The sequence below is a fragment of the Sciurus carolinensis genome, chromosome 11, assembly GCF_902686445.1.
Source record: "Sciurus carolinensis chromosome 11, mSciCar1.2, whole genome shotgun sequence".
Classification (NCBI taxonomy): domain Eukaryota; kingdom Metazoa; phylum Chordata; class Mammalia; order Rodentia; family Sciuridae; genus Sciurus; species Sciurus carolinensis.
This window is the reverse complement of record NC_062223.1, coordinates 47,818,928-47,845,059: the sequence shown is the minus strand read 5'-3', so window position 1 is coordinate 47,845,059 and position 26,132 is coordinate 47,818,928. Positions and strand designations below refer to the sequence as shown.

Here is a 26,132-nt window from a genome sequence, read left to right as displayed (position 1 = left end):
GTTTGTGATAGGAGTGGAGAATTTCTGATGGACCTTGAGATGATAAAGGACAGAATGTGTTATCTTAAGACTTCCTCATATATCCTGTCATTCTGAAAATGCAGTTTGGCTAAGAATGTTGGCAATATTTGCTGTAAAATTGGCTCAGATGCTCGCTGGAATGGTCCCAAAACTCAGAGGACAGCAAGACCATCACAGTGGATGACATCTGGCTCTTGCATTAATGAAGAACATTGGAGTTTTGGTCTTGTTGCCAAAATCACTCTCCAAAGGTATTAAAAGGCTTAAATATGTCCTGATGTCTGAAGACAAATAGCTAAACCCCATAGGAACAAGATTCCAAATCAAGTAAAGATATCATATACAAAAATTAAGTAAGCATTCCATTCTCATGCCTCCAGCACCTCTAATGAGTTGTCCATTCCATACATTTTAGCCTTCCCAGGTTTCCACCTACCACACGCAGAGTGACTTTCCTGTCCTGATTTCTGCTGGTCTCCCCTCCTCTCTAACTCTCCTCTCTATCCTTTCAGATCTGACTCCAGAGCTATTTCCTTTCTAGAATAGGCCTGGATTACAACACCCTAGAGTATAGTAATTACCTTCTTCAAACTCCTCCACAATCCAGTTTATAAACCTAGAAGAAAATCACAACCAAAAATAAGATGATAGAGTTGATACCTGTAGAAAAGTAGTTATAAGTATGTATTCACAACATAAGTTGTCAGATAAAGTTAGTAATTTCCTATAGGTATCCACTAAAATTGTTAATGCATAAAAGGTAAAGGCAAAAAAAGAGAGAGGTATAGGTATTGATGTTTGATAATAAAATGTGCAAAAGAAAAGCTTAAACTAATTAATAGATCGTTGTAACTCTAAGAGATTTTAAATACAGACTATTTCAGCATAGCATGTAGAGTAGCAGTGTTTCTTTTTAGTATATCAGGACTCAGTGACCAGATTCTTTAAGCCTGTGCTTAGTTATGTCTTGATATGTTCTTTATATTTCATTCAGGTAAGAACTGAGTATCCTGCCTTGGTAAGAGAACACTTCAGTACCTGCATTTCTGCCTGAATGATCAGTTGGCAGGAAGATAGGCAGCTGGACTTAAAGTTTGATAGTTCAAAGGCAATTTCACCTGAAAGTATATAAACTTAATAGAAATATGTGTAAATAAGGTGTTTAACATAGTTTCTAAAGAAGAGTCATCTCTAGATAGTAAAGAAGAATCTTTAGAAGTTTTCTTAGGAGCCATAATTGACATTAATTTGCTTCTGAGTTATTGTGGAAGATCTGCTGTTGATATCATAGCTATTTATGGTAATGGAATGGATTCATTGCAGTACTTAAACTAATATATCAATGTATCTTCCCCACTGACTACTTGTGTGGACATATGATAAAGAACTGATTATCCCGTTGTTGGATATAATGATGTCATTCCTGCAGCTAGCTGCTCAAAATACAGGCTCTTCCCACCCCTTCTATTCCACCCAAACCTCAGACAAAGTGGTAGAGAGGGTATTATCAAGAACAAGGGGTTTAAGTACACATATGTGCATGGGTATGTGTACACACACACACACACACACACACACATACACACAAATACACATCCCATATACTCTGAATTCTTAGGTCAAAATCCATGTCTTTAGACTAAATAAAACAAATAGGGTTAGATATTTTTGTTTGTTTTCAAACATAATTTTCTAAATATACATTTTCTGAATATGAAAGAGGCAACTAGGGGCATTTATGCCATAACAGAAAAATAACAACATAGAATGTGTTCCATACCACAAGGAAAGAGAAGGGCTTTTATTGGAATCCATGGTGTGCCTGCCTTAGGGCTGAAAGAAGTAAATAGGGTCTCAGTGGGAACTTGGGCTCTTTATCTTTCCAGAGGCAAGTTAAACAAGGAATGTGGAATCTGTGCATCTCCAGCAGCAATCTTGGCCAGATTTTTGGCTTGGGACTGAGTGGACTGTAGAAATTCAGGGGTACACAGAGACCAGCTGGCAAACTTGCTGAAACATTGCTTCTCACCTATCAAATACCAGCAGCCTATAAGGGCACTTCATTTTGACTTTTCATATTCAGTTAGAATCAATTAACATGTAATACTCTAGGACTGGGAAAAATATAACAATCCCTAATTCACATGGCAATTTTAATTTTCTTCAGCCTCTTCACTTTTTCTCCTCTCTTTTTTTTTCTCTATATTTTTTATGCCTCACATTTTTGCTACAACACTACAGTCAGTTGACAACCTATTTGTATAAGCCTAAACATGTAATTATAGTTTTTATAGCAAGCAAAACTCTAAATATCATTCAATTGGATGAGTATATGTGTTTGATAAAGGTTGGCTATACAGTTATATATAATTTGAACCTAGAAGAGCAACACTTGACTGTACTAGTTTGTCCTATAGTATCCTTTAGAAAATCATTTAAATTGCATCAGCTTCAATTTATCTACTGTAATAATAAGATAATACTTTTATATCCATTGTGATGATTAAATGAAGTCATAAATAAGAAAAGTTTTTTAATCAAAGCACCGATTCAATAAGGCATTATTGAAAAAATCATAAGATGAATAAAATTATTTGGAATAATGAGGAAGATCTTCTACTCTGGCAGCTGTAATCAATAGCACTGAATTTAAATCCCATATCTCCTACTTATTAACTATGTGAACTTTGTCAAGAATCCAAACTTGAAAACTCAAGTGTCTCATTTGTAAATGCAGAATGATGACACTATTCTATCTAACAAAGTTGTTTGGTTGGGTTTAAATTACATTATGAAGACGAAGGCTTTTAACACAATGCCTAAAAAAGTATAAATGCATAACAAATTATCAACCAGGTTCCCACTGGAAAACATATGACTCACACAGTACAGAATAATGTGAGGAGAGTTTAAGAAAAGGAAAATCTGCAGAAGGTGGTGGGAAACTACAAAAGACACTGAAAGGCTATTACCTTTACTATTTGGGAAGGGATGAAGGTATATAGTTACCTGATCCAGAAGAGGAAGACAGAGAAGAGCTAATATTTCTGCTAGGACTCAAGAACAGCTTGCACAGAACTCATCGTCTTTCTTCTTTCCAATTTCTAGTCTAACTCTACCCACCAACCCAACTAGATCTTCAAAGGCCAGAAAGTCCATCGATGTACTCCAGGGTTGGGCAATTTTTTACAGAATCAGATGGCAAGATATTTTATATTTACAAGCCATGTGGTCTCTTGAACATCTTGAAGATAACCATAGACACCACGTAAATACTGAGTATGATTGTGCTTCAACAAAAGTTTATGTATATAACCCAGTTACATTTACAGCAATCCTACACATCGATCAGATTACTGGTGCAAAGAAAGTAATCCTATCAGATAGAACCACACTTTTATGACTTCATTTAATCTTAATTACCCTTTTTTTTTTTTTTTTTTTTTTGGTACCAGGGATTGAACTCAGGGACACCATTTGACCACTGAGCCACATCCCCAGCCTATCTTGTATTTTATTTAGGGACAGGGTCTCACTGAGTTGCTTAGCACCTCGCTTTCCTGAGGCTGGCTTTGTACTCAAGGCTCTCCTGACTCAGCCTCCTGATTAATTACCTTCTTAACAAGATATCTCCAAATACAGTCACATTACCTAATGTTAAGGTTTCAACCATGAATCTGGTGAGAACACAAATCCTTACCAAGGGTACCTAACCACTGAGCAACCCTTTTTGAAGTAAATTAAATTAAATTTTTTTATTATTTATTTTGAGACAGGGCCTCTCTAATTTGCTTAGGGCCTTGCTTAATTGCTGAGGTTGGCCTCCAACTTGCAATCCTCCTTCCTCAGCTTCTGAAGTTGCTGGAATTACAAGTGGGTGCCACCTCTCAAAGCAGGTACACAGAACTTTCATTGATTCACTGGTAAATAATGGAAATTTTTATTCTTTTCAATCTTTATGTCTGGCACTTAACATTTCTTACCTTGTTGTACTGACTAGGGCCTCCAGGATGAATTTCTATGAGGACAGTAAGAGCAGATAACCTTGTCACATTTTTAATCTCAGTGGTAATTCTTTTACTATTTTCATTCATTCGATGTTTGCTATAGAAATTCTATAAGTATTCTTTATCAGAAAGTACACTATTATAACCAGTTTTTTAATTTACTCCTAAGAAGGGTTGGATTTTATCACACTTCTTACACCTTATGGTTTTTCTACTTGATTCTCCAAAAGTGATAAATTTCATTATTTCTGGTGTATAGCTAACTCAGACATTGTTCCTTATCCTTTAATTCTGTTATATTTTGAGGGGTTTATTATGACATATTTATTCGTCATTGTGCATGTCATGATTTGCTGTAATTCACTCTCTGGTATTTCTCCTTTCCCTTCCCCACTCTGTTCCCCTTTTTCCCTTCTATACTGTTCTGGTCTCCCTTCTATTTTTTTAACATCTATAATTTTCTTCATTGGTGAATTATAACTACACTTAAAAGTGAAATTCATTGCTGGAAACATGCATAGAGCATAATTCGGTTGACTTTATCCCCACTTCTTTGTCCTTTTGCCTCCCTCTCCGCTGTTCCCCTAACTCAGGTATTTTCTGTATATGACTCTGCATTAGATGCTTGTGACAACTCAAAGCCAGTTATTAGCCTTAAAATCACAAACAGGAATGTCTTTAAAATATAGTAGTGAAAAAAAATCTTCCCCGTATACAGTGTTCAAAAATATATTTTGTTGCTTATCCTGGCTGGACTAATAGCCAGATCATACTCATTCTCTTCTCACTTGTAATGATATCACTTCCATAAATTTAATTATGTTATATATATTAATGGAATGATATAATATTCTATATATTAAAGAATATACTATTTTATCACTTTATACTCTTAATATTCACTTATATTTACTGAGGACATTTACTTCATCTTAGACACAGAAAGGAGTCTCACTTTAACCCTAACATCAAAAAAATGAAGAATGATCTATAATAATGTAACTTTTAAAGAGTCTATCAGAGTGCTAAGGTTGCAGAGTTTTAGCTTAAAACATAACCTTTAGCTTAAAACATAAGATGGACACATACAGATAAAGACAGGACACAGTCCTTGATTAGCCAAGGCATAGCACAGGAGACAATATGGTCACCTTAAACACAGGTGGAGATTCAGCTGAAATGTTCATCAAATTGCTAAAGGGCAATGCATACCAAGGTAAAGATCAACTGTGACTGGAGAAATTAAGAGTAACAACAGAGCACTATCCCTGGGGAAGGAGTAAGATGACTGAAAAGCCTTACTTGAGACTTACTAACTACAGAGAATGCCACCCACTCTTGCCTATCAGCAAGTGTTGAGGCAGAGTAACGGGATTCCACCCCCACTGGGAGAAGGCACTGGTGTAGGAAGAAGCTCTCTCTGAGGAGCAATTTCACAGTAAAAATCTGAGTCTAGGAGTGCAACTGGTACTTTGAGAAAATCCTTCTACCACCTCATTCTCTACTCCAAACAAATCGTGCCTAAGAGGAATTTGAAGAATGTGGTGTAAGACCACTTTAGTGGTTTTTTTTTTAATTGTAAACAAATGGGGTACAACTTGTTTCTCTGGTTGTACATGAGGTAGAGGCATACCATTTGTGCAATCATAGATTTACATAGGGTAGTGGTGTTTGATTCTTTCAGTTATTTTTTCCTTCCCCCACCCTCCCCCACCTCTCTTTTCCCTCTAAACAGTCCCTCCTTCCTCTGTTCTTGCCTCCCTCCCACCCCCCATTATATATCATCATTTGCTTATCAGAAAAATCATTCAGTCTTTGGTTTTTGGGTTTGGTTTATCTCACTTAGCCTGATACTCTCCAACTTCATTTACCTGCAAATGCCGTAACTTTATTATTCTTTATGGCTGAGTAATATTCCATTGTATATATATGCCACAGTTTCTTTATCCATTCATCGATTGAAGGACATCTAGGTTGGTTCCACAATCTGGCTACTGTGAATTGAGTAGCTATGAGCATTGATGTGGCTGCATCACTGTAGTATGCTGATTTTAAGTTTTAGGTATAGGCCTAGGAGTGGAATAACTGGTTCAAATGGTGGTTCCATTCCATGTTTTCTAAGCAATCTCCACACTGCTTTCCAGAGTGACTGCACTAATTTGCAACCCCATTTTAATGTTTAAGTGAATATCTGCTATCAATTATTTCTATAAAATTTATTTTTTCATTTGAAAATATATGTATTTTATCTTAATTTTCAAAATAATATCCTGCATCACATTTCACTCTGCCCTGGAAACTACTTTATTTTAGGATTTTACAGATAACCTTTCTATTCTCTTTCAGTTTTTATTATTTCTATTGACTAAACTGCTGTAGTTCTTACAGTTACTACTTTGATTGTAATTTTTCCTTTGGTTGCTTTAAGCTTTTAGAGTTGTCTTTGTTTTCCAATAGCTTTGCCCTTGTTCGGGGTTTATAGAGTTTCTTTAAAGTATGTTTTCATTACTTCTGAAATATTCTCAGTATTCATTCTTCAATTATTTTGACCTCATTGTTCTCTCCTCTCTAGTTCTTCAGTACCATGTAGGTAGACTTCTTCATTATATGGTAAATATTTCTTATACTGTTTTCTGTGTTTTATTTTTTATCTCTGTGTCTTGGATCAATGTTGTGTGTATGTATGTGTGTGTGTGCAATTTATCTGTATTATAGATCAATAATCTCTAGTTTTGTCAAATCTGGCATTAAATCAATCTGTTGCTTTATTAATTTTCATTATGGTATTTTTGATCTCAAATTTCTATTTGATTATTTTGAGAAAATTTATGGTTTATTGTGACATCCTACATCTTGCCATCGGATAAGAAAGAAGATGTTTAAGAGATAATATTAATCATAGCTCTTTTAAAGAATTCTGTTTCTTTTACCTGATTTATTTTTTTGTTCCTAACTATTGGTGAGTTTTGTAATTTTTTGAACATATGAAATTTATACAAATAAGTTCTAAAAGTTCTATATGAGTCTTTATGTCTAGAAATAGATACATTTTGTTGTTCCAAAAAAGTGTAAAATTTGAGCTGATATATGCCTTATATTTGTTATATATTTATATTAATTCTACATATACGTATTATGCTTAATGCATATGCATATATAAATTCAAAGGGAATTCAGAAAAAGGAGAAATCAAAGTAGGTATTTTAGATGAGATAAGAATAATATTTTCATCAAGCAACACAGAGAAAACACTGGGCATGTAAGGTAAAATAGAAAAGGCTAAAAAACAAGGTGCAAAATACAGCAGTGGTTCTAAAACTGAAGCATGAATTGACTCACTCAGAGGTCTTCAAATATAGATTTCTGGGCACCAGAGTTCCTGACGCAATAGATCTGGGGTGGAGTCAGATAATTTGTTTTTCTAACAAGTTCTCAGCTATGCAGCTGCTATTATTGTTGATGCTAGTTTGGAAACCACAATTTGAGAACAACTAATAAAGAATAGCTACTGAAAGAATAGTGAAACAATGTGTAAACAATAACAGAGGCAGAGTTAAATTTAAATAATAAAGGCTTCAGCAATTATAATATGCTTCATTTAGCTGAAGTATAGGACACAAGTTTAAAGTTCTGGCACGTAGGATCATCAGTAATTTGTTACCAGAAGTAAGGAAAAAATTTCTAATTTGATACAAAATATGATAGTAGTGCAACTAGTAAGAAATGTAATTACATTATAAATCAGTTTTCCTGGGCCAGTATCCTATTGGATCCATAACTTTGTAAATAGTGCAATTTGCCTCTCCAATATCCCTACTAAAATTTAGTCTGATTAGTTTAAGAGCCGTTAGCACTTAGTTGTGTTCCACTATAATTGAACACATTAATAATTATAAAGAACAGCATTACAATGCAGGATATTGCTTTAATTACATACCACGTGACATCATTTTCCTTTGACTACATTTTTAGGACAGAGCATAGTTGAACCACCACTTATGATCCAAAGAATATAGGCAAAATAATGTTTCTTTAAAATAAAGAATATAGGGAAAATAATTTGATAAAAATATCTACATAGATGAGTTAAATTATATTTAGATGCAGTGAAGTATTCACATTTGTAGTTTAAGGAAAATAGAAAAGAAATATTGTCTTGATAGTATAATTAAAATCAAGGAAAACTTTGAAATAATCAGCAAACAGTTCAAAGACTTTGTTTATTTTAAATATTAAGTAAAAAATGTAAATATGGAAAACAATAGTCAACTCTGTATTCCTCCTCTTTGCTGGGTGAAGTCTATGTGTCTTCAATGATTACATGATTATTTTCTGTAAGTGAAATGCAAGTGACTGTTTTAGGAAAGCCAGACAGCGTTTAGAAGGTGTGCAAACCCTAGCAAGTCTCTCTGTTTGTCCTTCTAGGCTAATTTACTTGTGGGCAATGGGTTAACTGACAACATTTCTGAGAATTATTATACAGATAAAAATCACTGTGGAAATTGCCAAAACCCAATACATTACTACATTAGCAATTTGAAAAGGCAATGAATCTGGAGATAGACTAGATGAAAACCTGGGGAAATGTCAATTGTGATAACATCAATAATGAAATTCATTCTATTCAGGTGTAGATGAGATTCAGCGAGCCAAGTCTCTCAGCTCTTCAAAATGATTCTAAAATGTCCAATAGTTTTCATCACCCTCAACCAGGGTTTGATCTGCTAGCAATGAAGGAAAGGCAATTTGGGTTTTTAAGCTTTAAAGCACTAGGTCAGCAAATCCCCTATTGGTTCTTGGCTGTTTTAAATAATTAAATGTGTGATTTTATTAAGCAGACATGAAAGACAGAGGCATTAAAATACGCCATGGGACTCTGTGGTACAAAGAACCATTCTGACTTAATCAAAATAGAATGCTCTGCTCTTTATAGTAAAGCATCAAATTGTTTGTGGTTACCCAGAAGGAATTCACAGAGCCTGGAATTTACTGCCTCCTTCTACACGGTGTAAAGCACAGTGTGCACTCTCGGAATGTTCCAGTCTTTGATGTCAAGGAAGCAGAGTTTCTAGACCTCCTGGAGTTGATGGGTTACTGCTCCTTCTGGATCATGTTTGGACTGCAACAGCTCATGAAGCTGTTAGGTAATACTCCCATTATCATCTTCCTCGGGGAAGGACAATCTGTCCATGTGGCAAACTTCCTCATCTCTCCCTAATCTAACCAGATAGCAAAGAAGTTGAACTACATATTTATTTATCATAATATTTGTTGGTAGATTTATGTTTTTCCTTCTTTAGACCTAAAGCAAATTAAAATATCAAAGATTTTTTCCCTGCCACAAACTAAGCTTATTTTACTAGTGTGGAGTCCTTGATGAATATTTTCTATGTGGTAGAATTCTCCCATGTGCAACATTTTTGTATTCTTTATTTCAATTCAGGATATGGCAAACTTTAAAAGGCTAAACCATGGATACTTTAGGATTTGCAACTATACAATCTCTGTTATAACTACTTAACTCTGTCATCAAAGCAGCGCTGAAGTTAGAATCTGACAGACCTGGATTTGACTTCCAAGCCCGCTATTATAGGACTTCAGGTAAATTATTTTACATCTGTGAGGCATAATTCACCCATGAAATGAAATAGCAAGCTCTTTCTCATATGCTTATTGGGAAAGTTACTATTGAGTCCCTTGTATGTGCCAGGGACAGTACTACACAATTTCACAAAGTTCCTCACCCCCATAAAAACTGCTTATAGAGGTGTTATTAGCATCTAGGGAAGTTATGGCAAGAGGTTCAGAAAGATTAGCTGTGGGTCACTCAGTTCACAGTTACAGGGCTGGGACTCTGAATCATCATTTCTGAGACCTTTGTTTCTTCTAATCTGTGTTATCTGACTGACTTCTTCTTAGGAATGAGAGGGCTTGCAGAAAAAGTGATTTGCGCGTTGTGTGGCCTGTGTTAGGTACTACATAAACATTGGTCTTCTACTTGAGGCTTATTAAGGACAGCATTAGAAAGATGACCCGATAAATCTTCCCATGGAGAGGAGAGAAGAAGGAAGAAACCCATCAGTTAATATTGATAGCTCTGAGTCAAAAATTCAAGAGCAATTTAGCTCTCACACAAGGGCAGTTTCTGATGAGCAACAAGATAGTGCTGGGGACCTGCAGCCTGGCTGCAGACAGGAAGTCTCCACATAGAATGTGTGTCTGTTAAATTTTCAATTCCAGATCCCATATCAAGTTTGGAGCATTCTCATTACTTTCAGTGGCATCTGTTCAGTCTGCCTAGGAATTAAGGATATGACATTTCTCTCACTTACTTCTCTTTTGTCTCAGCATCCCCAGGTGAACTGGAGGATGTGGCGAGGATGGTGTCAGAAAATAAGCTTTCACTGAGTGCTCAGTAGCTCCACATAACCCCAAAGAACACAACACCCACATGTTTTCCCTTCATCTTTTTCTTTTGCAGAGTGGACTTTTTGAGTTTCAACATTCCTATCTACAAGCATTCTATGGAGTTCAGGAGAATTTTACCCAATTTCACAAGTCAGGTGGACATTTTTATTAAGCACTGTTACAAAAAGATACTGACTCAATTGTGGTGAGGCAGGCTGTGCTGTGCCAACAAATTAGGCCCGAAATGTCCATGATGTAATACGAAAGCATTTATTTCTTGTTCTTATAAAGTCTCATGTTCTTTTCTCCTCCCTGGAGAAGCTGAACTCTGGCAGTTTCCAGGCAGTTTCCATAAGAACTCAGAGGTTTGGGTCCAGAGGTGGTATATATTACACAGATGTACAGCCCCTTGCTCAGATCTGGTTACATGGCCTCTGCTCATTGCAAAAGAGGCCTGGAAATAGAAAATAAGGGTAATTACATAGAAATCCAAGCATTTATAAATGTCTCTGCCAGACATGCCTGCTGATAGCTAGAGTAATAGAAATACACATTTATCTGAATACAAAACCATTTATTGCTCTTCTCATTGTGTTTAAATATCAATGGTATGTGAGTATACGTGGAAATGTTAGTCAACAAATGCAAATCACATTATGCTGGGCTGAATTTGCTCTGGTTCTTGTCCTTTGCAAAATACCTTCATCCCCAAGTAATGTAATATCTAGGCTGTTCCATGAGGCAGAACCAAGACCAATAGATATTACTGAAAGATAGACTATGACTTTAAATTGGTGGAGAAAGTAACTGCTGGGCCTAGGTTTATATTTGCAGTAGAAGCATAGTGAAGGGAAATCTGGAGCTCTGGAGCTGATGGATAGGCTCCGAGCTCATTTTTGTTCCTGGGAAAAAGGTAGGAAGGTCTGATCTGGATCACCAGTATCCTCAAAAACAGGACTAGGTGAGAAGAGCCTGTTTTCCACTCTGCTCTGGTATAAAGTGAGGTATGCCATCTCAGGTGCTTACCCAAGAGACAGTAACTCTGAACAAATTCTCTAATAGGCTAACTTTTATAGCTAGGGTTCTTATTTCTTCTAAATATAAGTATATAATAAGGTTATTTAAAGTGACCAGAGTTGATGACCATACTGGGCACTTGGTTAAAGAAGTGAAGACTTTTCCTACTCCTCTGAGTGACTTGAGAACCCTGATAAAACCAGGCTACCCACTCTGGGAGAAGAGACTGAGGATGATGTGCCTTGTCTTGGTACACAGCTGTATTACAGGTAACAGAAACTAAGCTTAATCAACTTAAGATATCACCCACTCTAGAATACCTCCAGTCCTCTTACTGGGAACAGAGTAAAAAGTCCAGTAGAGTTATAAAGCAGAACAAATGAGGTGAGGTGTCTTTTATGGGGTAATGAATAATCATGAGGGAAAACATCTTTAATTGGCACAGAAAGAATCATGGCCCTTAAGGGAACATAGGTCTGAGGAAGGAAGCAGCAATGAGTTAATAGTGTCATGTGGTGGCATTGCAGAGAAGTAAGACGGGAGAGGGAAGGATCAGAAGGGGCGTTGTTGAATTAAAGACCCAAGACCTCAGCTGAACTGGAGTTGTAGGGATAAAGGGTTGATTTCCTCATCACCACTATGCCTGGGACATACTGGAAAGCAGGAACACAAAGGTGAAGCTGAATTCTCTACAGCAGCCAGGAATAAGATGGGCTGCCATGAGTAGTGAGATTCTTGTTAATGGAAACATTTAAAAGGGGTCTGCTCTAATTGGGTGTTGAATATTCCCACAGGTTCTTGTGCTAAGGACCTGGCACTCAAGGGGATGCTATTGAGAGGTGGTGAAACCTTTGGAATGTGCATCCTTGTGGGAAGTGCTTAAATCATTTCTTGCCCCTGGAAGAAATTTTGAAACCCCAGATTGTCCAGTCTCTCTTTTGTTTCCTGGCTTGTGATATAAGTACTATTACTCTGCCACACACTTTCTGCCATTGCTGTTTGGCACTCCAACCAGGAGACCAAAGCAAGCAAGCCACTAGGTCATAGTCTGGAACTTCCACAATGCTGGGCCATCATAAATCTTTTTCTCTTTACAAGTTAGCAGTCACAAGTCCCTTATTATAGTGATGCAAAGCTGATACAGGGTAGAATAATCACTTAACCAGGATACTGTAGAAAACTTTAAAAATTTGGAGGATGCCTAAGTTTCCTTCTGACATCTATGGAATAGTGAAGTCTGATGACCATGGGTTAATGATGTCAGGTTTCTTTTTTCTTTTTGTGTGTGTGTGGGTAAGTGAGTGTGTCCTCTTACTATTCAAAACACTTTAAATTCATGGCTGTGTTGAGAATCAGAAAGACAATGTATAGGAGGATGAAACAGGAAGAGATGAGCACAGTGAGCACATTGCCTAACAGATTATTACCATTCTCTGCCTATTTCTGTCCCTATCATCAGGCAAAACCATAATATTAAATAACTGCTCCCAATCCACAATGGCAGTGCTTCTTTTAATGACAGACTGAACCTGGGTATTGAGCTGAGATTAGTTGGAAAAACTTCATTTTGTCTTTTTCACTAGAAACCTTGGCAAGTGAAGACAAAGTTTGCCAAACCCACTGCACCTCCCTACCACTGGGCTACTGTGCTTTCTCAGGAACCTGCCCAACTTCTGCTCTGGACAAACTGTGATTCACTTCCCATGCCAGCCGGACACTCATCTCCTACCTCCGAGGAAGAGAAGGAGGCGGGTGTCCTGACTTCCTTTCCCACAGAGAGGTCCTCATCCTTCTCCAAACCTTGAGCCTGCTCAGGGCTTCCACTGAACAACTCACGTTTCCTTCCCAGGCCTCCCATATTGCAGCTCTGCCTCATTTGGATGCAGTGGGCCTTGCATCCTGCCAACATGATTTTTCTTTTTCTCTTGATCAATAAGTCATGGGTCTGTTTGGCCTTTTCCCAGCCATGAGAGGAGCCTGGCTTCCAGTCAAAAGGAAAAAATGCCCAAATCGACTCTGCCTTTGCCTAGTATTCCTCTCTCACACACTCCCACCATTGTGTCCAGTTCTCCTTTCCTGGTTTTTTGATTTTACATCAAAGGGAGGAAAGAAGGAAGGGGGTAAAAACAGAGGAAAGGATGGGAAAGAGGAATGAAAAGAGAAAAGGAGGGAGAAAGGAAGGAGAAGACAGGACAAAGAGTGAAACCATTATGGAACTGCTTAAGCAAATACAGAAGGAAAGATAGAAGTATCTTTTCATTCTGGATAGAGGCTCGTGTGTGTGTGCTTCCCACAGTCTTGAACTAGGAGCCTCAGCCTAAGCCTTCTCCCATTCCCTTCCACGGGTTTTCCAGCTCTCTCTAATCAGAACCAGAGTTCCCAGCAATGCCTCAACGTCGGGTTCACCCATAGGTCCTCAGACTCCCAAACCTGGAAACAATAATGGAATAACTGCTTTCTCTCTTGACAAAGAGCTATTAGCTGTTGATTGCTCCCTGTGATCCAGGCTCTGCTCCAAATGCTTGGCAAGTGTTCTTGCCTCTAGTTTTCATCACCTCCCTGTAAAGTATTACTGTCAGCTCCACTTTGTGAAGAAGAAACAGGTTAACTAACTTGCCTCAGGGTGTGCAACAAGAAGGAAGTCATGATCCAACCCCAGAGGTCTGCTGTAACTCATGGCCCAAACCCTCCCCTGACACTGCCCCCCTTGAAGGAAAAAAGGAAGAGGTGTCAAATATTCAGCCCAGACCCCTAAAGCTTTGTCTGTTCCTCAGTTTGCTGTGTTCTCCCTTGACAGAAAGGATGGGATTTGGGGAATGCAGTCCCTCTTTTCTCCCCCTAGAAGATGCTCTGGAGCAAAGTGGAGCCCAAGTTTGTTTAAATCACAGAACTTCAGAACTAGAGAAAAATGCATTCAAATTTTTGTTTTACAAATGAAAGTCTTAAAGTCCTTCAACCTGAGCAGACTTGAAAGATTAATTTTTAAGTGTAATCAAGATCAAAGCTATAGAATCAAGAACCTTAGAACTACAGGGAGCAGTGGTACACATCTGTAATCCTAGCATTTTAGGAGATTGAGATAGGAAGATCACAAGTTCAAGGCCAGCCTCCACAACTTTGCAAGACCCTAAGCAACTTAGCAAGATCCTGTCCCAACATAAAAAGAAAAAAGGATAAAAGAGTTGGGGATGTGGCTCAGCAGTAAAGCAACCTTAGGTTAAATTCCCAGTACAAAACAACAACAACAAAAAAAAACTTAGAACTAGCACATATCTGATAATCCATCTAGTCTAAGCCCTGCCTTTTTTATCCACCCCATTTTACAAATGTGAACACTAAGAAGCTTAAGGAACTGGGCTATCTTTGAATTAGTGTATCTAATTTTCTGCTAAATGTGGAGAGAGATTATGGCAGTTGCTATGACCATTTGCAGAGAGGTCCAGTATGGAACAGATGGTGCACAGAATGAGCAGATCACGAGGGGGGCATTTCATATATAGTGCCTGGAGATAGTAAGCATTCATTAAAGAGATGTTGGAATGAATAAATGTATGAAAGAACTAATGACAATTTTGAAGAAGTAGAAACAACTGAAATCTTTATGAAGTTCAAATGGGCCACCTTAATATGTTCCCTGATGACAAGAAATTTCTGAAAGACAAATACAGCTTCTATGTACTAAGGAAGTCCTCTCAGGATAGGGTGAGTGGGAACTTTAGACACTGGGATAAAAGTATGACTTGGATCCAAAAGTTCTATTTGATCTATATCTTCATCAACTTTCATTGGTATGGCAAATTGAACAAGGGTCAGGCATGAATTATCCTAGTGACCTTCAAACAAGAATATAGTGATCGGTGTTGTGGGAAGCTCTTCTGAACAAGACTTCATCAGAGATGCCCTCAGTTTTTGTGGATTTCCCTGCTTGTTTCAAATTCATCCCAAATCACCTAGCATTGCCAGCTGTCAGTCTGTCTCCACAAACCAACACTTGGAAGAAATGCTATCGCACAGTATAATGTAGTAGCTAGTTAGGAGTCTAGGATGTAGAGAAAGACAGCTCTTCATCAAGTATCTCTATTACTTAACAACTATCAGTAATAAAGCACTACTTAATCTCCCTGAACTCTGTGAAATGGATAGGGGTAATAATAGTCACTAAGTTAACAGGTTTTAGAGCAGAAAATGAAATGCGACAGTATTTTGTAGAGATCTCATGCCTTATCTCCAAAGAGTTGCCCTCATAATTGAGACCTGGCCATAGCAACTCCTCTCCTGACCACTGTGGACAATAATCTGATCACCTCGTCTTCCTTATTTTATTTCTCTTCTGGCCGACCAATAAGCTATTCAATCCCCAGGCACTAACTATCAGCCAGAGTCTGAATTAAGATTGTTACCCGGCTTTAAAAGACAATTTCAGGCTAGAGTGAAGACAAATTGCTCAAGAAAAGAGGTTTGATTCTATTTATGCATGTATTTGCTGTTACCATGGTCAGTGAACAGTGTCTCATTCAAAATTCAATTTGGGGAATTAAGGTGCTTTGAATGAGTAAAGGAGACACGTAGATGACGTAGTCCACAAAGTGGTATTAGTCTATTTCATACAGGTTGGACAAATCACTGCCAATAGAAGAGTCGTGATCAGAGATCTCTGCGAATAATAATTCCAAAAAGGTAAAAATGGGGAAACAAAGAGGGTCACATGTGTTAGCTTTTTGTCACTATGACCAAAATAGCTGATGTAAAGAACTTAAAGGAAGAAAGATTTATTTTGGCTCATAGTTTCAAACGTTTCAGCCCATGGTCTGCTGGCTCCATTGCTTTGGGCCTGAGGTGAGAGAGAACATTATGATGGAAGGTATAGCAGAGGAAAGCCATCAACTCATGGCAGCTGGGAAGTAGGGTTGGAGAACAAGGAACAATATATATCTCCCTAGGTCATGCGCCCAGTGACCCATTTCCTCTATCCAAGTCCCACCTACCTAGAGTTTTTATCACCTTCCAGTAGTCCATTCAAATTACTAATCCATAAAATGAATTTAAGCCACTGATGAGGTTAGAGCCCTTATGAGCCAATGAGTTCCTACAAGCCCCTACCTCAAGACATGGCTGCATTGGGCCAAGTCCTCAACATATAAGTTTTTGTGAGATATTCCAAAACCAAACCCTTATGGCTCACTCTGCAGGTTCTGTCTGGCACAGAGGAGCTCCCTCTGGCAGTTTCTAAGAAGAAGGGGAAGCAAGTATGGCTGAAAAGAGAAGCCAGAGGAATGCTTGGTTCACTTTTTCTCCTTGCTAGACAAGGATTTAATGACACAGTTGCTCTCAGAAATGCTGGATTTGATCACTCACCAAAAGATGCTGTGGGTAGCAGAGAGTTCTCCTTTCTCTGTATTCATAAGAATTTAATAACTACCTTCAACCTTTTGTATGGGTTTGAAGCTGCTCCTAAAACAGTCCTGGCATTTGATCCATCTCAGGAGGGTCAATTAAAAAATATTACTAGTGTTATTTTTCTTTCCCTATCTTTCACAGTATAAAAAATCAGTCCACCTGTACAGTGGAATAATAGTTGATGAGCCAACTCACTTCTGGCAGGAGCTAGAAAGGAAGGAAACATGTTGAGAAAATGAGATTCAGACCAGAGTTGTGGAAATATTTAACTGTCTGTGCTGCTTTCGGTTTTCCATTCATTATCTCAGGTTGAACTCACCATAGCCCCCTCAACTGAGAGCATTGTATTATCCATTTTAAAAATGGGAAAAATTAGGTTCGCACAGGTTAAATAGCTGCCCAAAGGTTACATAGCTACTAAGTAGGGAGGTCAGGTTAGGATTTCTAAACAAAACCATAGTCCTAATTCAGACTCCAACTCCACAAGTAATGCCCGGGGTAAAACACCTTAATAGTCAGTTGGAACCCCAGAGGAAGGTTTTGTTTTGCCAAAACAACTTGGAAAAGATGGTGAGGTCATTAGATCAGTAGTCGCTTGTGGTCCTTGCTCTTGATAAATCAATTCTCTACCAAAAATCAAAAGGAACTGCCAGATTGACCAATTTCTTCAGGTCCTCAGCTTGGTTCTAAATGATCGCAGCTGAAAAGAAAGTTTTCCCTTTTTATATGCACAAACATAAATACACATACACACACATATAAATTCACCCATTAACAAGTTTAAAAAGAATTGCCAAAATGAACTGCTTATACCCATCATTATCATCATCGTGACAGATCAAAGCATAACTAAGTAGGTAAGGGATTTTTTTTTAATTGGTGCATATTAATTATACAGAATAGTGGGTTTCACTGTCGTATATTTGTATGCAGATAACATAATTTCATAAATTTTACTCCCCAATATCTCCCTTTACTACCTTCTCCTCCTGTCCTCTGGTTCCCTTCCTCTTCTTCTGACTTAATAGTCTCACTTCTATTTTCATGAAATTCTCTTTTAAATTTGTTCCCATTAGCTTCCATGTATGAGGTAAAATATTCAACACTTGACTTTCTGAGTCTGGCTTATTTCACTTAACTTGATGCTTTCCAGTCCCATCCATTTACCAGCAATGCCACAATTTCATTCTTTCTCCTGATTAAGAAGCAATTTGTTGTGTATATATGTCACATTCTCTTTATTCATTTATCCATTGATGGACACCTAGGCTGATTCCATAATTTGGTTGTTGTGAATTGGGCTGCAATTAACATGGATTTGCTTGTATCTACAAAATATGCTGTCTTTTACTCTTTGGAATAAATATGGAAGAGTGGTATAGCTACATCATAAGATAGCTCAAACTACCCTTTCAATAAATGGGCAAATAAGGTAAAAGACATTTCTCAAAAGAAGATAGGCAAATGACCAAAAAAAAAAAAAAAAAAAACATGAAAAATGTTCATCATCCTTAGGTATTACATTAAAATTACATTAAAATTCTATCTCACTCAAATGAGAATAGCAATCATCAAGAGTGCAAATAACAATAAATGCTGGCAAGGATTTGGGGGAAAAGGAACTCTTATATTCTGTTGATGGGGATGTAAATTAGCAGAGCCACTATTTAAATTGGCATGGAAGTAAGGGATTTCTTTTACTGCTTATTTTGATAAACTCTTCCTTTGACCTCAGTGGCTTTATACCATCTTATGCCATTCTGAAACCCTGATATAAATCAGAGTCTTCCAAATGTTCTCTTCCAAGCAGCCACAGAGCAAACTGTAAGTTCACCACCACTTATATTTACAAACCAATCTATAGGTCTCTGACTCATATATATATGTATATATGTTATCCCTCTTTTTCTTCTTTCCATCTTTCCATTTTCCTTCACTCAGAAATTGTGTACTGAGTGTCTATGAAGTGATCATTCCTGAACAAAGCTTGGGGATGAAATTTTTATCCAAGGCAAGGGAAACTGTTGAGTGGAGCTTTGGTACTAGTAGGAAAGACAAATATCAATTAAGAGATCACAGAGACTATTGTGAGGTTACAACTGCAGCAGAAGTAGTGAAGAAGAGGCGTGGGGGGCTTTGAAAGAGGGAGGGCAAGGACAGCTTTCTAAGGAAAGGATGCTCTAGTTAAGATTTAGAAGATGAATTGGCACCAACTTCTCAAAAACATAGAGAATGGGTTTCAGGCAGGTAGAGCAGCATGTGCAATGGTCCTGTGGTGAGGGAAATGTGGTAGATTGGAGGGAATGGCCATCTGACAGTGTGAATGAGGAACAAATGCTGAGCAGAAACCTACTGCCAAAAAGAGGCCGCATAGATGAATGGGACACTAACGGCACGTGAATTATTATAGGGAACTTTTCATGAAAGCCTCCTCAGGAATCTAAATAAGAGATTTCATAATCAGGATTGTGCTTATCAAACACAGTTTTTGCTTAACTGAAGGGGTATGAATAAGTTCTCATGCCCACCTTGCATTCTGATTTAAATTCTCACTGAAGTTCCATCACCCCATTCATCTGAATGTATCCTGTGGTTACAATTCTCTTTCATCCCTTGGATCCACAGCAGACATAGTCACATTCTTTTGAGTCCTGGAAATGTGTAACCTGTTTTCTAGCAATGTTCAGTACCTACGGGGGCGGGGGTAGTTTCAGCAGTGTAAATAAGAAGCAAAAGTGAAATGTGGAGCATTAGACTTCACTCTCTTCAAGTTCCCTAGATAATTTTCACCATGATTATCTCACTGGATTCCTTTTACCTTGATCTTGCTATGACACATCTCCCCACCCTCATGGTGATCTTTTCTCCTTCTTCTGCAAGTCTTAGGGTTCCCCCAAGTCACTATCTACTCCCATCAGAAATCATTGACAAGTTTAAAATTCCTGATTCCACCTGGCTAAATCTCTCCTCTATGTATATCAAGGCTGTGGGGAACAGGATGAGAGATGGAAACTTTGCTTTTCACAACCAAATTAATCCAAAGAGGGTTTTTTTACTAAGCAAAATGGAAAATCTCTGTCTAAAAGAAATTCCTCTTCAACCTAGCCAAGCAAATCACAGTAGAGTGATCTCTTAAAGTAACAACTATTTTCTTTTCTTTACATGTGTAAGAATTATTAATTTTTTTGTTTTATCCCCTTGACTACCTTATTATGACACATCAACACCAAAATGCAAAAAGTATGAGGGATGTTTAAGAAAAAAATAATTGCAATATATTAAATTCAGAAAATAAAAAATTCAAATAACGAACACTAATTAGGAAAGAGGTGATAGCGAATATGCCCTTGGAAGCAAATAGATCTGTGTATAAATTTGGAGATGGAAAAACACAAATTTACTGTAGGAAACATCAGCTCCCAAAAGACACTGAGGAATGACAGCTGAACAGCAATAGAGGCAGAAAGGAAGGTAAAAAAGAGATGAGAAAAATAGGAAGGTTGCCAAGATGAACAGAATGATTTGCCAACATGCATGTCATTTCTCCCATGAATTAACTTCATCAATGTGCTTAATCGTTTAAACAAAGGGATGGAGCTATTTTCAGAATAATTATTCTGGTCACCAATTCCCTTTCCATGAAAGGAGCCAAAAGGGAAAGCATGCTTTTCCAGGCTTTATCAATTCAGCTGAATATTTACTCACAGAAACTGACAATAAAACTAGTTGCTGCTTCTTGGGCCTCTGAAAGATGTGGGTTCAAGGCAATGGAGAGTCCTGGAAACTGCAGACAGGTCCCTCAGAGAAGCTGCCCATCTGCCTGTGAAGAGCTAACTCCTACCATGGAATAGCATAGAGCACAGTCAAACTCAGAGTCCTCATGCCATGGAATAGCATAGAGCACAGTCAAACTCAGGCCCAAGATCCTGATCAGTTCATTTCTGAAGTTTATTAGAATTTTGCTTTACCCCTATTCTAAAATTCATTACCTACTGGAGCATACCATAATAAAATGATGGTGAAAAAGATACACATTCTCTAGCCATTCATTCATTTATTCATTTAGACCCCATGGGTATGAATCAGTGCCAAGTTTGTGGGATGAAGTCCAGGCCTTAGCATTAGAAAGATTAAGTTCAACTCCTGGCTCCATCACTGCAAAACTGAGTGACATTGGCCGAGGTGCTAATCCTCTCCAAATCTGGGTTTCCTCTGCTTTAAAATGGGGACAATTCTAATTTGTACCTCATATGTCAGTTGTGGTAATTAAATAAGACAAAACATTAAAACATTACAAATTGTGACTGTCATATGAGTCTCAAACGTGACAAATATATTACTGCTTATTATTATTATAAGTAAATGGATAAAATTATGTAGGTTAAGCATAGTAATTATTCTAGATCTGTCTGCTCATGAGTTCCCCAAGAGTACATCAACACAAGGATAGAAGTTCTGGGGGGTTTTATGGAAGGCGCAGAAATAACCAGCAAGGAAATGAGAAAATGATATGAAAAAGGGAAGACCGTTAATACAAATTGAATTAAGTCATCCTTCATGCTGAGTGACTGAAGATTTAGTCTTCAGAAAATCTCCAGGTGCAGGGTGCTGTGGCTATGATCCCAGTGACTCAGAATGCTGAAACGTGGGGATCGAAAGTTCAAAACAAGCCTCAGCAACTTAGCAAGGCCCTCAGCTATTCACCAAGACCCTGTCTCTAAATAAAATTTTAAAAGAACTGGGGATATGGCTCAGTGGTTAAGCACCCCTGGGTTCAATATCTGGTTGTTATGGTTTGAGTGTGAGGTGTCCTCCAAAACCTCACTTATGAGACAATGCAAGTAGGTTCAGAGAAGAAATGATTGGGTTATGAGAGCCTTAACTCAATCAGTTAATTAAACACCTGATGGGATTAATTGAATGGTACCTGAAGGCAGGTGGGGTGCGATTGGAGGGGGTGGGGCATTAGGGGTCTTAGGGGGTATATATTTTATCTCTGGTGAGTAGAGTCTCTCTCTTTGCTTTCTGATCATCATGTGAGCTGCTTCCCTCTGCCACACTCTTCTTCCATGATGTTCAGTCTCACCTTAAGCCCTGAGGAATACAGTCTGCTGTGCATGAATTGAGACCTCTGAAACTGTGAGCCCTTAAATAAACTTTTCCTTCTCTATAGTTGTTTTGATTGGGTCCTCTAGTTACAGCAGTGAAAAATTTGACCAAAACACTGGTCCAAAAATAAATAATAATGATAATGATAACCTCAGGGACTTGAGGACAACAGTTCTTATGATGTAACTCTGGACTATGGCAAGTGACTTCCTTATAATCCTAAGATGTAAGTATCCTTTAAAATGATCCCACCAGGTGTTTTCAGGTAGGCTTTCACTTCACAGATCCATTGACCCAGTGATAGCTACACATTTTTCAAATGCAATAGGAATGAAATAATAAATATAGCTACCATTATAATATAGTAGAAATAGAAATGACACAGGGATAGAATACATATACTTGAATCTTGGCTATGTCATTTTCTAGCATATGAACTTTTTAACACAGTTGTGTAATATCTTTGAGCCTCTCTTCCTCCTTGAGGTAGAAATAATATGTACCATTCATGGTTTTTATCTTAAAGTCACCTGATGATGTCAATATGTTTCACAGTAAGGTATTCTTACAATCCTTGTGTCCAGATAGCTGAAGATGACCTCTTCAGATAACACACTTAATCTTGTGGGTATTTTCTGATGGAAATGTTTACAAAATGCAAATTGCCAATAAGTTGCATTTGACAGAAATTATTTCTCAGCACTGTAACACTACAACAGCACTGATCTCCAGGCTGATATGATATGCCCCACTATTTACTTTCATTTCTTCTCCCTCATGGTATGCTTGCCCCTTTTTATTGCTATTAGTTTCTATGGCAACTAACTAAGCTAATTAAATCAGGAGCCCAAGTTAACACCTAATACTAACCAAATAAGCTCCAGCTAGCTTGAGGGTATGCACCAACTTAAATAAGCTTTGTGATAGCTATTTTCCCTACTGCTCAAAGGAACTTTTTCCTAATTTCAAATTTTTTGCTGTGTTTAGACAGTTGAGGGTGCCAACCATCTGATCATTTCATAAAAATAGTGTTATATTATACACTGAATATAGGATTAAGGAAGATGCACCAAAAAGAGAGCACATAGATATTCCTCTCTGGAATACCTCATTCATTCTTTCATCCATTCATTCATTCATATACTATTTCATTCATTTATTTATTCATTCAACAAATGCTGCCTGCTCCCATTTAAACTCTAAATATAACAGACATAAGAAGGAATCTAACATTTATTTCACCACAAAGGAAAATTTAACTGAGAAATGGAGATAAACAACTTGTATGTCTCATCAGAATCTTATCACATTACATATGAATCATTATGTTTCATTGGAATTTACAGGTGTCAGGGTACAGTTGCAGAGAGAGTACTTTGAAATTTGTAGATCAAATAGAAAAGTACTGAGATTTCAAGAATGTTGATTCAGAGAGGGTAGAAGGAAAGGCTATCATGGGCTTACAAGGACCAATGTCACAGAAGCATCTCCTTAGGGGATGCAGAACACAGAACAGTGAGTGATCAGTTTGATTTAAGATAGAGGTAAAGAAAGTCATGAGTCATGGGAAATAATGGTCTTAAAGTAAGTGTAGCATGAGAGAAGAAGGTATTGAATACCTAACTGCAAGTTGTGGACAATAGAAGCCACTGAATAGAGGGGAACAGGTATGGGGTGGGGTCATGGCTATACTGAGCATATGAGTGTATTAGGAAGAACAAAGACCGGCTGGCATAGGGGAGACTGAATAAGTGTTAGGGAGAAGGGAAGACAGCAATGAGGGAAGAGTCACTGACTACTGAGGAGAAGAAACATAAACAGTGCCTCATAAAGAAGACAGAGGAAGGATGAGGATAAATCTTGAGACACTGACAAAGGCAGAGGGCCACCGGATCACGCAGTTTTACACATCATACTCTCTTAGAAATGAGGTTATCTATTGTGAACTCGTTCTACTTTCCACTTGCCTGTCATCAAAACATTTATCTCAAAATAATTGCTCCTTAGTCATTTCTCACCCTAAAGAACAAGTACATGATTCATAATTTCTATTTTACAGCAAGAAATAAAGAGGCATGAGGAGTTCTGAAATTCACTTATCATTCAAAGTTAAGGTAGGAGCTAAGATAATAAGCCAGGACACTAGTGAAGAAAAGTAAGTCTAAGAATAACAGAAAAAGCAAAAGCTTTTCAAATTCTAATATGGCCTGTGATCATTTATGGACACCCGAGAAATGTATTATGGGTCAATTCATAAATGAGGGATTGAAAAAATTGATGAAATAAGGACATTGACTCTTTAATGAGTTTTTTGGGAAAAGTTCTAGATGTGGCTGCAATGTTGCCTCAATCTTTTATATTCATATTTTTCAAAAAATCAATATGGACTGTGGATGTGGCTAGTGATAAAGCACTTGCTGGCAATATGTGAAGCCCTGGGTTAGAACTTTAGCACTAAAACAAAGTTAACATGCATAACAACCCTCAACCCATCCAAGTCAAACTTTATTCAACCAAATCACAACTATCCATCTGTCACAATGGAATAGTCCTTCAACATGCATTTGGGCAAATATTGTGTTAAGTTCTATGAATATGGAAACATATAGTAGGACCTGACTTTGAGAATCTTACATTCTGGAGAGATAAGTTACTACATAATAATTATTAACTCTGATAGGAGTTAAAGTAGACATATTTACAGCCTGGAATGTAATCTCTGTGATGTGTAGAAATTGAATTCCATTCCCATTCATTCCTTAATTTGAAACTTGTTTTCTTTCATCAGAACAATGATAATAATTCTAGTTGACTGTTCCATATGATTGTAGTAAAAATCTGAGTTAATAACTTCAGATACTCCAGGAAGAGTTGTTTTTATTATCATCAATAATATTCATCAGGCATATACAGCATCATTGCTTTAAACTTCCAAATATGCCACTAGCAAAGCCTTTCATAAGTAGGAATTAATGGAAACAGTATTTGTTAATCAAAGCTTCAGAAAGTTCTCTCCAATTATAGAAGCTGAAAGACCAGTTTTCTAAGGGAAAATTTTGTTACAAGAATTTAAATCTGACCCCAGATTTTTCAGACAGTTTTCTCTTAGAAATGATAAATAACCAGTCCCTTAAAAAAAAAATCAGTCAGCATGTGATGGACTGACAGATCTGGCTCCATGAGAATGTTGTAGGCCAGACTCTAAGGGAAATGACTAAACAGACTCCATTTTGCTCTGAGACTCCATGTTATGTAGGAAATAAGCTTCTCCCATGGGAACATCCCGCCTCTGTGCCTATCATCAGTTATTTGGTGTGACATGTTTAATAATATACAATGGCAACTCCTATGTAGTAAAGAATTGCTCTCTTTTGATTCCTATTGTTCTTAACCAATGTACCATGTAAACGGTAATTGTGTGGATGTTAGCAACCATTCTTTAGTTTGTACCTAGGTAAGGGTCAGTTTGACCCACTTCCCCCTCTGTCGATGATCTCATGATGTTAGTTTGTAATTTTGAATCACAGCAACAGACACTTATGATTGATGTGATTTTTGGTATAAGAACCCTTACAACCCTGTGGTCGGGGCTGTTCTCCCAATAGCCATTCTTTTGGGGCATTGTGTGAGACAGTCAGCTGGCCGGCTTAATAAAGACTCTCAAATTTGGCCTTCTTAGTGGTGATCGGTCTGTTATTAAATTGCGCCCCATAACAAACATAGAAAATAAAAACTATCCAAACACTTAATACCCAATTATTTAAAATGGTAGGCAGCAGAATGAACAGCAGAGAGCAGGCGTTTCTTTTGGGCCTTGATCGAGGAGACAACACTTGAATTCTGACCCAAGTGACTTTTTCTATGCCAACTCTGAGTTGCATTCCTATTGCAGTTTGACTTGGCAAATTTCTTAGTATACAAAAGCATGCCATGAAGAAATTCAATGCTTTTTTTTTTGAATCTTTAATTTTTATTGTTTTTTTTATAACTTATTTATTTTGATTCACTGTAAACAACTGGGGTAAAACTTATTTCTCTGGTTGTACATGAAGTAGAGTCATGCAATTTGTGTAATCATACATGTACATAGGGTAATAATGTTCGTCTCAATCTGTTATTTTCCCTTCCCCCACCCCTCCCACCCCTCTTTCCTCTATACATTCCATCCTTCCT

At 37.5% G+C, this 26,132-nt stretch overlaps 1 long non-coding RNA gene across 3 annotated transcripts in view; it reads left to right on the top strand.

Annotated features, from left to right (window-relative positions):
• Positions 1 to 26,132, top strand: part of LOC124960513 (uncharacterized) — a 107,303-nt gene that overhangs the window by 7,349 nt on the left and 73,822 nt on the right. Inside the window, exons 2-3 of one of the 3 annotated variants that reach the window (XR_007104086.1) lie at positions 8,992 to 9,172; positions 9,472 to 9,612. The exons of the other annotated variants lie outside the window; for them this stretch is intronic. This is a non-coding gene — a long non-coding RNA (uncharacterized LOC124960513). Of the gene's footprint in view, positions 1 to 8,991; positions 9,173 to 9,471; positions 9,613 to 26,132 lie in introns of those variants that run through there. 3 annotated transcript variants of the gene reach the window in all.